Genomic DNA, 15344 nt, shown 5'->3' with positions numbered 1-15344 from the left:
GACAGACAGACAGACGGACATCGTTAAATCGACTTAGAATTGTATGCTGATTATGAATATATATATACTTTATGGGGTCTAAGACGAATATTTAAGGATGTTACAAACGGAATGACAAAGTTAATATACCCTCATTTCCAAGGTGGAGGGTATAAAAATTGTCGTATGCACCTATTATTTGAAATGTTGCCTTGAAGCCATTGTATATCAACATTTGTTTCCTCAACAACAGAGACCGTCGACTACGGCTGTGTTTTTTAAATGTGTAGATACAAAAAAGAATAGAATGTTGAATTGGATGCTGACAACGACAGGAAACCCGTGGTTGAAATCAGTTGTGCTTCGGGCATCTTAGAAAACGGTCGGTTAGCGGAAAACCCTGAAAAGGATATATTAAGTTTTTTCACATGATACACAACTATAGAGTGTCTAATGTCGGGAACAAATGTACGTAATTAATAAAGTTCAAAAATACCAGAATTTAAATAATTAAAAAAAAAAAATAAATTTGTGAAAAGGGTGTACTAATTCGCAGAGAAATGTTATTCTTGGTCTAATTACCGAAACTTGTAAAAAAGTTGATTTAATATATCTTTGGGCAATCCTTGGATATTCTAATAAATTCTATTGCATTGTGGATAGCAATAGAAGGTACGTAATTGTAAGAGTGGATTTCTGAATGATATATGTGTGAGTATTATTTGAAGCGGTTTACTAGTATAAATAAACAAAGAAACCTTTAAATAGCTACGTGGTGATAAATTTAACACCATCGATGTCAATTTTTTTCCTGATTAAAAAAGGCTTCATAAATAAATCCATTGAATAATTAAAACAAGTGAGCAAAGGCTATAGTCGTGCGGGGCCGACCATGTGATACCCTACAACACTAAAATATGTAAAAGCAACCTTATGTTTACCATTTGTGGTCCATTTTACAGTTAAATATAATCCAGTGGTCATCCAAAACGCTAGACCTCTTCCCTGTCCTTAATTCTCTTCTCCTATTCGTCAACGAAATGAGCATAAAAAAACAGAAATTCCCCTTTTGTGTATTTTGCATTTCGCCTGTAAGTTATTTTAAGCGTTTCCGTAATTCGGTTGGAAATATTGGTATTTTTTCACACAAAAGTAGTGGTCCATTCTACCCGCTGTTCTAAACTTCAACTTCATGTGAGATTTCGTGTCCTTTGATTTCTATTTGTAACCCTTGTAACGCCTGCATTGCGGACATCTTTAAAAAACAATATCCCTAGGCCTTCTGAGCCTAAGCCCACTGAAAAATTTCGTAAAGTGAAAAAATATTACAAAATATGCACTTCAATATTATAAGTCAAATTGAAAAAATCGCATGCGATTAAAAATATGAAAAAATAAAAAATGACACAAAATCCTACAAAATCTATCTTAACATCATTATTGGCATCTTTTTATGCGATTTTTTTAGAATTTATTCTGATACGCCAAGAGGGCATTCTGAATTGACAAAATTTGTCAAAATCTGTGCAGCCATTCTTGAGATATAGCATTCCAGCTAACATCCCCTTCCTTTGTATATACACATTGCATATATTTCGCTATATATATCCGATATATTTACTATCAGCATCTACGTTACCGTCAGAATTGACCTTATCGTCTATTTGTGATTTAGCTGTGATTAAATATTACCCGATGACCATCAAAATTGGAAGCCTTCTGCCCAGCCCAAAGCTCAAGCCCCATTCTAACTTCCGCGTCGATTGGTTTATAATTGCGACCTGTAGAGCAATTGCAATATCAGGAAATTTTTCCGTTTTTCGTCCATTTCAACCCCTAAATATTATGAGATCATCGCCAAAACCAATAGGGTTCTATCCTGACCCTATCCCGATTTACATTTTCAATTTCGTGGAGATCAGGCCATAATTGCGACCTGTAGAGTGATTACAAATTAACATGAACAGGCGGACGGACGGACATACATAGCTAGTTCGACTCAGCTCGGCGAGATAGGAAGATCCATATATACTTTCCTATGTGGGAAACCAATATTTCGAGGTGTTACATAATTTTTGGCCCAATCAGACTTTAAATACCCCCAATACATAGTGTTGTAGGGTGTAAATATTTGATATTTGTGACCACTTGCTTGTGGGCAATGTTATATAGTAATAACTAATAAAATTTTTTGAAGTTTTCGGATTAAGATTCCTTGGAATCTGATATAAGCTACGCAGTGTTTTTCGCAATATTGCAGATTCAAATAGGAGGTGTATTTTAGTTGAAAATATTAACCCCCCAAATTAACGCCATCAATTCATACATATTATAAATAGATTTTAAAGCTTTATTTAATGTCAGTTTATGCAAAAATCTCATACAAACCATAGTTTTTCAAGGATGACATCAAAGGCCAAAATCTTCCTCACTTTCCTCATCCATTTTCCCAAAATAAAATAAAAAAAGAAAATATTTCCTAATTGCTTTATTGCTGGTTCCAATCCAAATCCAAATCTCCCTTTAAGTTTAATCTTTTTTTGGGAAAGTTTCAAAGAAAAAAATATTCTAGATCAATTGTTTTAATAAAGACATTGTTAATTTTTCAAAAATTTAGTGCTATATGTGCAATTAGATTTTTAAAGTAATTTTATGTATTTGTAAGTTTATTCATAATTTATGAATTTCAAATAAAAATTCGGATCTGATGCGACACGTTTTATGCTGAGATGTATTTCGAAATAGGAAATATTTTTCAAACAATCAATAATATATTTGGTATGGTACTGGAACGCAGTTGTTATACCTTACAGCACATAGTGGTAAGGGTATTATGTCTTTGTGCATTTGTTTGTAACATGGAGAAGGAAACGAGATAGACCCATAGTTACTTTTGAGAACCTTCATAGAATCACTTTCTGAGTCGATTTATGCATGTCAGTCCGTCTGTCCGTCCGTCCGTCCGTCTGTCCAAGTATTCTTGTGAACAAAATGCAGGTCGCATTTATTATCCGATTGAGATGAAATTTTCCAAACAATATTTTTTTGGCCCAAGGACGAACCCTATTGAAATTGGTGAGAATCGGATCAAATTTAGATATAGCTCCCATATATATCTTCATCCGATTTCGGGTTAAATGTGCACCAAATGTCCACTATCAGTCCAAATTACCTGAATTTTGGCACACCCAACCGAGTTCGGCCTAGAAGCAAGTATATCAAATTTGGAGAAAATCGGTTCAGATATAGCTATAGCTCCCATATATATCTTTCATCCGATTTAGTGTTTTAGTCCCTTACATTCGTAATATTCACTCCACAACCGTGATATTTGGTACCAGGTATTAGATGGAGCACAGGAACAGCTGTTTTAAATTTTATCGAAATCGGTTCAGATTTGGATAGAGCTCCCATATTTATCTTCATCCGATTTCGGGTGATTGACCACCAAATGGCCGTAATAGCATCAATTTTGGCAAATCCGACCGAAACCAGCTTAGAAGCAAGTACACCAATTTTAGTAAAAATCGGTTCAGATATAGCTATAGCTCCCATATATATGTTTCATCCGATTTCGTCTTTAAATCCCTCACATTCGTAATATACTTTTCACAGGAATGTAATTTGGTACCAGATATCAGATAAAGCCCAAAAATAGTCGATTTTAATTTTATCAAAATCTGTTCAGATTTGGATATAGCACCCATATGTATCTTCATCCGATTTCGTGTTAATTGTGCACTAAATGGTCAATATCAGCCCAAATCACCTGAATATTCGTACATAAGACCGAATTCTGTCTAGAAGCTAATACGTCAAATTTGGAGAAACCCGGTTCAGAGATAGCTATAGTTCGTAAAATGCACAATAGAATTAGATAGATTTTGATTTTGTACAACATATCTCATAGAGCTCTGTAATGCCCTGTATAAACCTTTTTACGAGAGCTCTACTAAATATGCATAGTGGTGTAGGGTATCATATAGTCGGCCCGCCCGACTTTTGAGCTTTCCTTACTGGTTTTTTATTTACAAAATCTGCTTTAATAATCAAGTTATTTTTTTTTTTTAATTTGGAATGAAAAATCACTAACTCAGATATCGTTAAAAAATAATATTAATAATTAAAAGTTAATGCATTTTTGCTGCCTACAAAAAACATTAAATATTGAAATTAAACGGCAAGCACTCTAATAAACAACAAAGATTGGCAACGCTATCGAAGTAAAGATTTAGTCGTCTAAAATTAAAGCAAATAAAATAATTTTTTGGTCAATAGCAAATGGCAAAAATATGTTTGTTTGTTTGTGTTTGCTTTTGACATATTTGTGATTACACTCAAGATTTTAGTATTTACGACGAAAGAATTGTCTCAACTTCTAAAGGTATTGAAATCTGGAGTAAGCATACGCATATTTGAGATGATGTGAATATGTTAGGAAAATATTTATAAATGAATGAAACGTATTTTTATACCCTACACCATAAGGGTGAGATGATAAAACTGCAACCAACTTCAGACTACTGTCAAGCCACTCGTCCGACAGCGGTTAAAATTATTCCAGTGACATCTCATTTTATTGTCTACAAGCATACAAAAGCATTTTGGTGAGAATGTTGCAGAAAAAAAGTTATTCGTGATGGAATTCATGCGTGATAGTGTGATATCTTTATATTTGGCTGGAAAATCACAAGCGGCTATCATTAAAGCAATCCAGCATTTAAATGTAAATAAATATTTTGTTTCTCGTACCATCGCTCGTTACCGTAATATCGATAGCGTAGCCCGACGTCAAGGAAGTGGACGGAAGAAAACAGCAACATCAGCTGAAATGGTTCGAAAAATAAAGAAGCTACTTGATCGGAACCCGCGTAGCAGTGGCCGAAAAAATGGCTCGTGAGCAATATTCCATTCGGCAAATATTGAAAAATGAGCTCGGGGTAAAGCCATTGAAATTCCAAAAAGTGCAAAAACTTACACCGCAACAAGAAGAAAATAGACTCAAAAGAGCCAAAGAGTTGCTTCGCTTGGCCGAATGTGGTGAACTGGCGAATTTGGTTTTCTCCGATGAGAAAACATTCGTTGTCCAGCAGTTTGTAAACAAACAAGATGATCGTGTTTACTTGCCAAAGATGTTATAAATGTCGAATATTATCGCGAAAATAGTCTGGAGGGTGTATTAAAGTCTTGGGCACGCAAACATTTTGGCCTCAGACCTTGGACATTCCAACAGGACTCAGCACCATCGCACTCAGCGCGAGGTTCCTCGCTTCATTTCCAGCGCACAATGGCCACCAAAATCTCCGGATACCAATCCGATGGACTATTGTGTCCGGAGTATTTTGGAAAGCAAGGCTGGCACTAACAAATACCAAAGTGTCGATCACCTCAAGCAAGCGCTTCGACGGGAATGGGCCAACATACGGCAGAGCAACATTCGGGCAGCGTGTGACGGTTTCATTGGCCGTTTGAAGACCATAATTCGTGCCAAAGGTGACCAATTTGAACAAATCTAAACTTATTCTAAAATTTGATGCTATTTCCGACTATTTTTGCTTTCATTCAATAAAATTAAAAAAAAATGTAAAAATTATGGCGTTTGACTTTGTTGCAGTTTTTATATCTCACCCTGTATATGTGTCATATGGTCCCACTCCTTCTGGAACTGTCTCCACCAAGCGTGAAAATTTTCAATAACTATTTATCCGATGATTATCAGAATTCGTTCAAACTTGGAAGATCATAATATTTCCATCGATCGAAATTCAGGCGCGAAAGAGGAAAATTTTGAGACAATTCTTCTGGAACATTTCTCACAGTGGGAAAACACTTACACTAACATCAGAGCTTGTGCGTAGACCGGTATCTTTTGGTATCTTAAACAAAGATTCCAAATTCAAAATGCACAGTATATTCCAGTTTTAAAGTTTGCACATTGACATATTTCCACCAACATTATATCAAATATGAAGATGGGATGTGTAGGTCGAATTTTTGTTCTACGTCCCTCAAATGTTGCATAAGAAAAAATTTTCAAATTCTGAGGATATATGTCAAAAGGAATCCCCTAGTCTTATTAATTTCTTTTTGGCTTAATTTGCCTTCATCCGAATGGTTTTTAGCTTAATTCTTTCAAAAACTCAACATTTGCTTTATTCACGAAGCTACTGATTATTAAACAGCGTATGATACATGATAATTAGTACTGAGCTAAATTCTTCTGTTAACATTGTTTTATCTAATTTTTGCAAAAAAATAGTACAAATTATCGAGTAAATGAACATTCCAAATTCTACATCATACTACAACATATTGCAGTTACAATTAGTCCGTTAGTTAGTTAGTCCATCCCCAATTGTCAATGAAAAGACAAATCAGCTCATTTCCTCCTGTTGATTGGAAAGTATTCAGGTTCTTTGTGCCATTCCCCTGAATTCATTCGACACAAATCAACCGAGGATATAAACTGTTTATTAATTGCCTTGGCTGGCACTACTCCCCAAAGTTTCACTGGAATACCAAAGACAAAAAATTTGTGAAAAAGTCGTAATAAAGGATCAACTAAGTAATCTGATTTCAGTGTGAAAACTTTCTTTCTGTTTCCCAACAATTTTCTGCTTCAAAAGAGATTTCAGATGTACAAATTAAAACCCTCCCCCAACCCCTCACATTTATTTATGCCACAATATAAGCAATTGAAATGAAAACGACAACCATGGGAACCGAATAACTTCGGAAAGTTGAAGTGTGTGCAACAATTGAGATTGGAAATGTGATCTTTATCAAAAAGTTGTCAAAGTTAATTTAGCTGTAATGACAGACAATAAATATTGTCGACATCGAGAGATGGAGAAAAAGTTTACCAAAAATAAATGGGATTTTATTTTTCCATTTGTGCATCATGAGAAAAATGATGAGAAAAATTGAAAAAAGAAAGAAATGATTTACAAATATGAATATTTAAGTCATACAAAATCAAACTGAACAAGTATAAAAGCAGCTAAGTTCGGCCGGGCCGAACTTTTAATACCCTCCACCATTTCGAAGGAAATTTAAATTTTTCAAAAATAAAAATTCGAAAACTACAACTTAAATGGAAACTTTTATATGGGGACTATACGAAAACGTGGACCTTCATATAAAAATTGTTGTCATAGGCTGTAATACCCGTTACGAACTTCATATACGAAATTTGAAATAATTCCGATAAATAATGTCTCTAAAATCACGAAAATACCGAATATCGGGAGATACCGCTATATGGTGGCTATACGAAGATCTTAACTTGCATACAAAAATTTTTGCCATAGGTTGTAGTACCCATGAGGATCTCCCAGTATAAAATTTGAAACGATTCCGGTGAAAAATGTTGCTGAAATCATCAAAATATCGAACATCGGGAGGTAATGTTACTTGGGACTGCATTCAAAAATGTTTGTTATCAGCTGTGGTAGAAATTTGAAATGATTCCGGTGAATAATGTTGCTGAAATCATCAAAATATCGAATATCGGGAGGTAATGTTATATGGGGGCTATGCAAAGACTTGGTCCTGCATTCAAAAATGTTTGTCATCGGCTGTAGTACCCATTACGAACTTTAAATAAGAAATTTTCAATAATTCCGGTGAATAATGTCGCTAAAATCATGAAAGTACCGAATATCGGGAAGTACCGTTATATGGGGGCTATATGAAAACGTGGACCGACATGGCCCATTTACGAACTTAACCTGCCTACTGGTAAGCTATGCATGTATGCAAAAGTTCTATCTCAATTCGTTCGAAAGATAGCGTGATTACAACAGACGGACAGATCGTCTTAGAATTTTACTCTGATCCAGAATATAAAGTTTGTTGGGTCTATTATGAATATTTCGAGTAGTTACAAACGGAATGACAAAGTTGATGTACCACCCTCCATACAATGGTGGAGGGTATAAAAATGACGAGACTCTTAGAAGATGCTGTAAAATATCACAATTTTGTGGGGCTCCCAATTGATCATAAGGGAGTAATAGCCAAACGAAGGTGACCATATATCCCAAATTTTCCAAAATATATATAGTGTTGACTGAAATACATAGTTGTATGCATATAGAGAATCGGCGAAACATTTATGATTATTCGAAGTTACGACCCATCTTGGGAGAAGGTACTATAAGAAGTTGGGTGTTTATTCAACATTTCGACCCATTTTGGGGGAAGGTACCATGAAGAGCTGGCTGATATTGCCGATTTTCGCATTGTACCTTAATTTGATACAAATACTACGATGTGCCAAGTTTCGATCAATTCGAACACCGATTACGATTTATTGGAGATTTGTGATTGTTTTGAACTTTATTGAAGTAGTGGACCCATATCTGTTGTTGCTAAATATATTTCATGAATCGGTAAACAAAAAGTGGACCCATATGTCTCATTTAATTCAATGATCATTACAGTAATTCAAAGCTCTGTATAAGCTCTATGTTCCTTTGTATATAGTCAAGGAAATATAAGGGGCTTAAAAGAGTTTGGCCTGAGAACTCCAACTTATTTTGGATTTTGAATCTACAAACCGAGTCCTATCAAATCTACTTGGGATATTCCACATTGGGTATTGTATAGTGAAATTATAGTATTTATACCCTACACCACAAGGTGGTCAGGGTATTATGTCTTTGTGCATTTGTTTGTAACAGGCAAAAGGAAACGAGATAGACCCATAGTTCCTTTTGATGATCTGCATAAAATCACATTCTGAGTCAATTTATGCATGTCCGTACGTCTGTCCATGTATTTTTGTAAACAAAGTATAGTTCGCATTTATTACCCGATCCACATGAAATTTTGCACAAATTATTTGTTTGGCCCAAGGATCAACCCTATTGGAATTGGAGATAATCGGTAAAAATTTAGATATAGCTCCCATATGTATCTTCGTCCGATTTGTCTTTTATTGTGCACCAAACGTGTAATATCAGCCCGAATGGAACAACCAAATTAGGCATGAAAATAAGTATGCCAAATTTGATCGAAATCGGTTCGGATATAGGTATAGCTCTCATATATATTGTTCATCCGATTTGTTATTTATATCCTCCGCAGCCGTAATATGCACTCTGTAACTATAAAATTAGGGGAAATATATCAAATATAGCTCAGAAATACATTTGCTAAATTTTATCGACATCGGTTCGGATTTGGATATATCTCCCATATATAACTTCGTCCGATTTGACTTTAATTGTGCACCAAACGTCTAATATTAGCCCAAATGGGATGAAATTTGACACTTACGAACGGATTGAGTCTAGAAGCTAGTATGTCAAATTTGATGAAGATCGGTTCAGATATAACTATAACTTCCATATACATTGTTCATCCGATTTGTTGTATTTGTTACCCACAACCGTAATATGCACTCCGTAATAACGATATTCAGGGAAATATATGAAATACAGCTCAGAAATATCTTTGCCAAATTTTATTAAGATCGGTTCAGATTTGGATATAGCTTCCATATATATCAAATGGGCAATACAAGTCCGAATTTAAAAGATACAAATGCTTCGGAATATTTAGTCTTTCGAACTTTAAATTATAATTATAATCATAGCGTGTATGACTGAATTCTCCCATAAAAACTTTTAATTGGTATGTGGAGCTCTACTAAATTAGTAAAGTGGTGTTGGGTATCATAAAGTCGGCTCCGCCCGACTTTAAGATTTTCTTTACTGGTTTTTGTTTGTTTTTTATAAATTTGGAATTGGTGGAAAATAAAAATTTGTTTTTTTTTTGTATGACCCCCAAATAGTATTAGGTGTCCAAATTTCTTTTGTTTAGAGACTTACAACCAAAGTTGATTTAAAGTATTCCTTTATTTGGCACTTTCCCCAAAATTTAAGTTGTTATGGGTGGCTTTGACTTTGAATGAAAACTTTTTATTTTACCAGTAAAAAACATTAACCCATAAATTTCACCTTTTGATATATACAATTCTAATGCAATTTTCTTAAAAGCTACTATAATTAGGTATATGGTTTGTTCTGAGATATAATGTAAATTTTATGTAGAATGTTCCATCTTTTGACACTTTCTGCTTAAAACGAGATTTTATGTTACATTCATGCATCACTCGAGAATATGTTAAGGTTTCCAAATTTTCAATCTCTATTTAGATTACTTTGCGATGTAGTCTTTCACAATACCCATACACGTGTCTTCAATTTTTATATTTAATGTAAAAAATCTTCTGAATTATCAATGATCTTTTTTATGGGTTCTAGTTCTTGTGGCAAAAATTGAATATTAAGCTCACGTTTTCCTATAGCGCACATATAACCATACTCTCCGATATTCGGTATTATCCAAGCGGTCTAACTGGTATTTGTAGTTTAAAGAGAACACATTTGAATTCAGATACTTTTATATAAAAATGCTTTCTTTACCCAAAGTTGGGGGGTATTAAAAGTTCGGCCTGGCCGAACTTAAAGTTTTTTACTTATTTTTTGTATTGCACAGTGTTATCAAAATTACACTGTGCGACAAAATGTAAATTTTTCAAAAGTAACGGGAACAAGTTAAAAAGCTTCGGCCCGGCCGAACTTTGAATGCCCCCCACCATTTTGAACTAATTTGGAAATTTTCAAATAATAAAATCCGTTAAAAATTCTGTTAAAATCTAAAAATACCGAATATAGCCCTTATATTGGGGTCAATACGATGACATTGTTTGATATTATAAACGGTGAATAATGTAGCATCATCAAAATATTGTATATAGGGAGGTACCGCTATATCGGAGGATACCTGAACCTGCATTTTTCTGTCACAGGCTGTAGAATCCATTACGAACTTTAAATACGACATCTCAATCAATTTTGGTGAGTATTGTACATAAACTCGTCAAAATACCGAATATAGGGAGGTACTGATATATGGTGTCTATACGAAGACCTGGACCTGCATAGAAAATGTTCTGTCTTAGGCTGTAGTATACCAAATTTTAAACAATTCCGGTTAATGTCGCTAAAATCACCAAAATACCGAATATGGGGAGGTACCGTTATATGGGGGCTATAAATTTTAGCCTTTTAACGCAATTCGTTCGAAAGATAGCATGGTTACAACAGACAGACGGACATCGCCGAATTGACTTAGAATTTTAAGCTGATCAAGAATATATATACTATATGTTGGGTCTGAAACGAGTATTTCGATGAGTTATAAAGATCCATTATGAAAGTAGAGCCAAAAGCGAAAGCATGTGTATCGGCGTTTTGAATGTTTGCATCGAAAAGAAACCATAACCCCCTCTTCCACACTTTTAAAAATGTGAAAAATGAATTAAAAGAAAACAAGTAAGCAAAGACTATAGCCGTGCTGGTCCGACCATGTGATACCCTTCTACACTACAATATGCTAGAAGCTTTTGAAACGACGTCATCATGTTGTTAGGTATTCAAAACAATTTCACACGAAAATTGTGGTCCATTTTACAGCTAAATTTGATCCAATGGTCATCCAAAATGCTAGACTTCTTTCTTGTCCTTATCTCTCTTCCCATGTTGTGACCATTAGAGCGACTTCAAAATCAGGAAATATTCAAAAACAATAGGCTTTAATTCTGACCCTAACCCTACCCCCATACAAAATTTCCTGAGAATCGGGCGATAATTGGGACCTGTTTATAATACCCTCAACACATGGTGTTGAGGGGTGTAGAACATTTTTTTAGAAAATGTTCAATGCATAATTTTAATTTTTTTAGAATTTATCCTTTTTATGGCAGAAAAAGGAACGAATTGATGAGAGTTGTGAAAATCAGTCTAAGGTTCTTGATTTATAAGCGGAATAACTACGATTTATTTCTTTTACCTACTTTATATTGTACCTACTTTGCTATATATCCGATATCTTTCATATCAGCATCACTGTAATGGTCAGAAGTTACATTTTAATGTACGGCGACTTCGTAGAAATGTTTTTATTTTTTTTAACATAAAGGCTATGGCTTATTTTACCCGATAAATATTTTCCGACGACCCTCCAAATTGGTAGGACTTACTGGCACAGACCTTAACTCTGACTCCATTCAAAATCCCGCGTCGATTGGTTTATAATTCTGGAAATTTTTTCTGTTTTTGGTCCATTTCAACCCTAGGTTTTTTTGATCATCTCCAAAAACAATAGGCTTGTATTGTCACTCTAACCCCACCTACAATCGTGAGAATCGGGGCATAATTGCAACCTGTAGCATAAATAGCATGATCGACTTAGCTCTGCGAGATACTACAATATTTCGAGGTGTTACATAACTTTTGGCCCAATCAAACTTATAATACCCCCAAAAATTCTGTCTTATCTTATACAAGTATGTTCATTGTGCAGGATTTTAAAATTCTAGCTTTTAGACAATGCTCTATAAAAATGGTGTACCGTATTGTATTTTTTTTTGTATTTTCGTACTTCTAACGACAAAGTTTTCAAAAATCCCTTAGAATATAACATAGAAAATATAACATTTTAAATTCACATCAATTGCTCAACGGCATTGCTGTAACATACCTAGCAATTAGTGCGAACGAACTGAATTCTACAAAATCCAAGAATTTTTCAGATCCTAGACGAACATTTAAATATGTGACAAATGCCATATGTTGAATATTGCTCCGAATTCAGGAAATCTGACGTATAAAGAATGATAGGAGCTGAAACCTAGAATGGGAAAAGGCGTTTTTTACATTCTAAAGCAAATAATTTATTTCCCAAAACCGTATGCCTTGGCATGAACTTGTAATTTGCAGCTGTTTAATGACCATTAACAACAAAGTATCTTCCCTGCATTCAATCTCTCCTGTGAACAGCTACAAATGTCTATGAGGCGGATGAGCGCACACACAGGAGCATACAATTGTAACAATAATGAACACAAGGACCTTTGAATTGTGAAAATAACATAAATTAAGCAACAATTGGCTTCAGCATTCCCATTGCCATCCTCATGGCTCAGTAACAGAGAAGAAGCCAAAAAAGGCTCACGTTTACATACGTGCAAAGTAATTTACATACATACATATGTATGTGTGCACACAGTTGTGGAAATAAACTTAAAGAGAACGATTTAATTGAAACATTAGCTAGCAATGCCATAACATGGAGGTAAAAGTTAACTTCAAAATTAGTTTTTAACGTCCGCACTTGAATTCCTAAGCTATTTTGTCGCTGAAAGTGATACTAAATCTGTCGTTTGTTCACGAAACTTTTTTAAAAAGTTTATAATGTGCTATTTAATTAAAAGCAATAAAAATAGCAAACTTTCATAGATCATATAAAAAAAATTAGATTTTTACATTCTCTATTGAGTAAACGTTACTATTAATTTTAAAAGTTTTCAACATTGGAGAGTAATCAGTGAATATGATAGAGGAATAGAAAATTGGTATGCCCCGGATATTTCAATTTAGATATGATAGTAATATTAATATTAAATAATACTTATTCAAGCTCTAGAAAGAACAAAACGCTGATAGGTGTGTACCGTCCAAATTCCGCAAAAATACTTATTACAAATCGGGTTATCAACGCATAATTTGTAAGGGCATGTTACGCGAAATAAGAAATCATTTCCTGGATACTAGAAGCGAAGACATCTATATATATAAAAGAAAGTTGTGTTAGTTACTACGCTTATAACTTAAGAACCGCTGGACTGATTCTAACGATTCATACAAATTCGGAATTGTCTCCTGTCCGAAAAGGATAATATACAAAAAAATCGCGTAAAAATGTGATATATTAACATTTTCATTTTGACTTTTGAAATGTACAATAGTAATGTTTTATTTTGCATGATTTTTTCCATTTTGACTTACTTTTTTCTAATGTACATTTGTAGTGTTTTTTGTATTTTATTTTTGAATTCGAATATTAATACCAATTTATTTAATTGACTTGATTTCTTGAGAACTGAAATTGATGGCGGGTTACATGGAAGTGTAGTACCGAATTATGTGGTGGCGTAACGGAATAGACGATATCGAAATAATTTAACGCGGTCACGCCAAAGTTAAAAGATAAATTATTTTTCAAAATCGCTAAAAAATCAAGAAAAAGAGATCTTATTGCAAAAACTCTCAAATCGGGAACAAATCGAAAAAAAATTCTATGGAATCGAATTTTATAATAATAGTACATTCTATTGACAAACTTAAGGAGGATCTTTAAACATTTGCTGTAAAAAATCAGAAAACAAGTTGAAGATTTTTTCAATTTGTTATTCTTCTTTTGTCAATTTTTTTCAATTTGTATTATCATATTGAATTCAGTGGATTTTTTGTGAACAAAATAATGATTTCTATCCTTCCAGAAATTCTTCCCAAACATTCAAGATAACTTAAATCGCTTTTGCAGGTCATGATATCGATCATAACTCACGGATAAGGGTACAAACCGATTTCATATTTATATATCCATCGTATGATTTAAGATATTTTTGGGGTCATGCCCACTTTTTTCATTTTTGGCCTTATTTGGCAAAATTTGAAATTTTCAGAGTAGGGCCCATATTGGTCTTGACCACATTTATCAATTGATTTGGCTAAAAAATTGTATATACGCTACCCTGGTGTATGGAACCATCATACAGATAATTGTCACCTAGGAATTTATTTAAGTAAAGCCCCCACATTGGAGTATCCCCAAGTCCACTTTCACATCTAATGTGTGTTCAGAAAAGAAAATTTTGTATTCTATTGAATTTGTAACCCCCAAGAGAATATTGGTTGAGAACATAGATTTGGGATGCACATCTATATGAAATAAATTATGAAAACATGGACAAATTACAAATATAAGAAAGTAGCACGGGACAGAATATTTGTTGAATCGTCGTTGAATTATACTATGATAAAAATACGGACTTACAATTTACAACCAACTTACAATTTAAATGGCAAATGAAATTAATTCCCATGGGTGTAAAATTGCTATATTTTTGATTTGGTCTCTGTTTGTCATATTGGATTATAAGCGGTAGAAGAAAGTTTTCAATGTAGGTCGATATTTCGGAGTAGTGCCCATGTAAAGGTACCTCCTGATTTTACCATATTTCAAAAGATTTGGCTAAAAATGTATATTTGGGTGGAATCTTACACAAAAATTGCAACATATCTACAAATTTTAGAATTTTCTCCATGTAATAGTACCCCCTCAAGTCCACGGCTTAAATATGGGTATAGGTATTTTAAAACACTTTTAATCGACCAGTACGTGAACAGATATCAGTCATATCTGTGAATAATTATACTTTGACAAATATGCCTAATAGACAAAAACTACAGGCCGGCAACGCGGACCGGGCCAGCTAGTAAAACTATAAA

The 15344-nt window shown here is 34.0% G+C and overlaps 1 protein-coding gene across 2 annotated transcripts in view; it reads left to right on the top strand.

Annotated features, from left to right (window-relative positions):
• Positions 1–352: 352 nt before the first annotated feature.
• Positions 353–15344, top strand: part of LOC131804684 (calcitonin gene-related peptide type 1 receptor-like) — a 79474-nt gene continuing 64482 nt past the window's right edge. The window contains exon 1 of one of the 2 annotated variants that reach the window (XM_059127741.1): positions 353–447. The gene's annotated coding sequence lies outside the window, so the exon portion shown is untranslated. Of the gene's footprint in view, positions 448–606; positions 652–15344 lie in introns of those variants that run through there. The other variant, XM_059127742.1, reaches the window with a different exon arrangement.

The sequence above is a fragment of the Musca domestica genome, unplaced genomic scaffold (assembly GCF_030504385.1).
Source record: "Musca domestica strain aabys unplaced genomic scaffold, Musca_domestica.polishedcontigs.V.1.1 47, whole genome shotgun sequence".
Lineage (NCBI taxonomy): Eukaryota > Metazoa > Arthropoda > Insecta > Diptera > Muscidae > Musca > Musca domestica.
The sequence above is the reverse complement of the archived record's forward strand: the minus strand, read 5'-3'. Positions and strand labels throughout refer to the sequence as shown.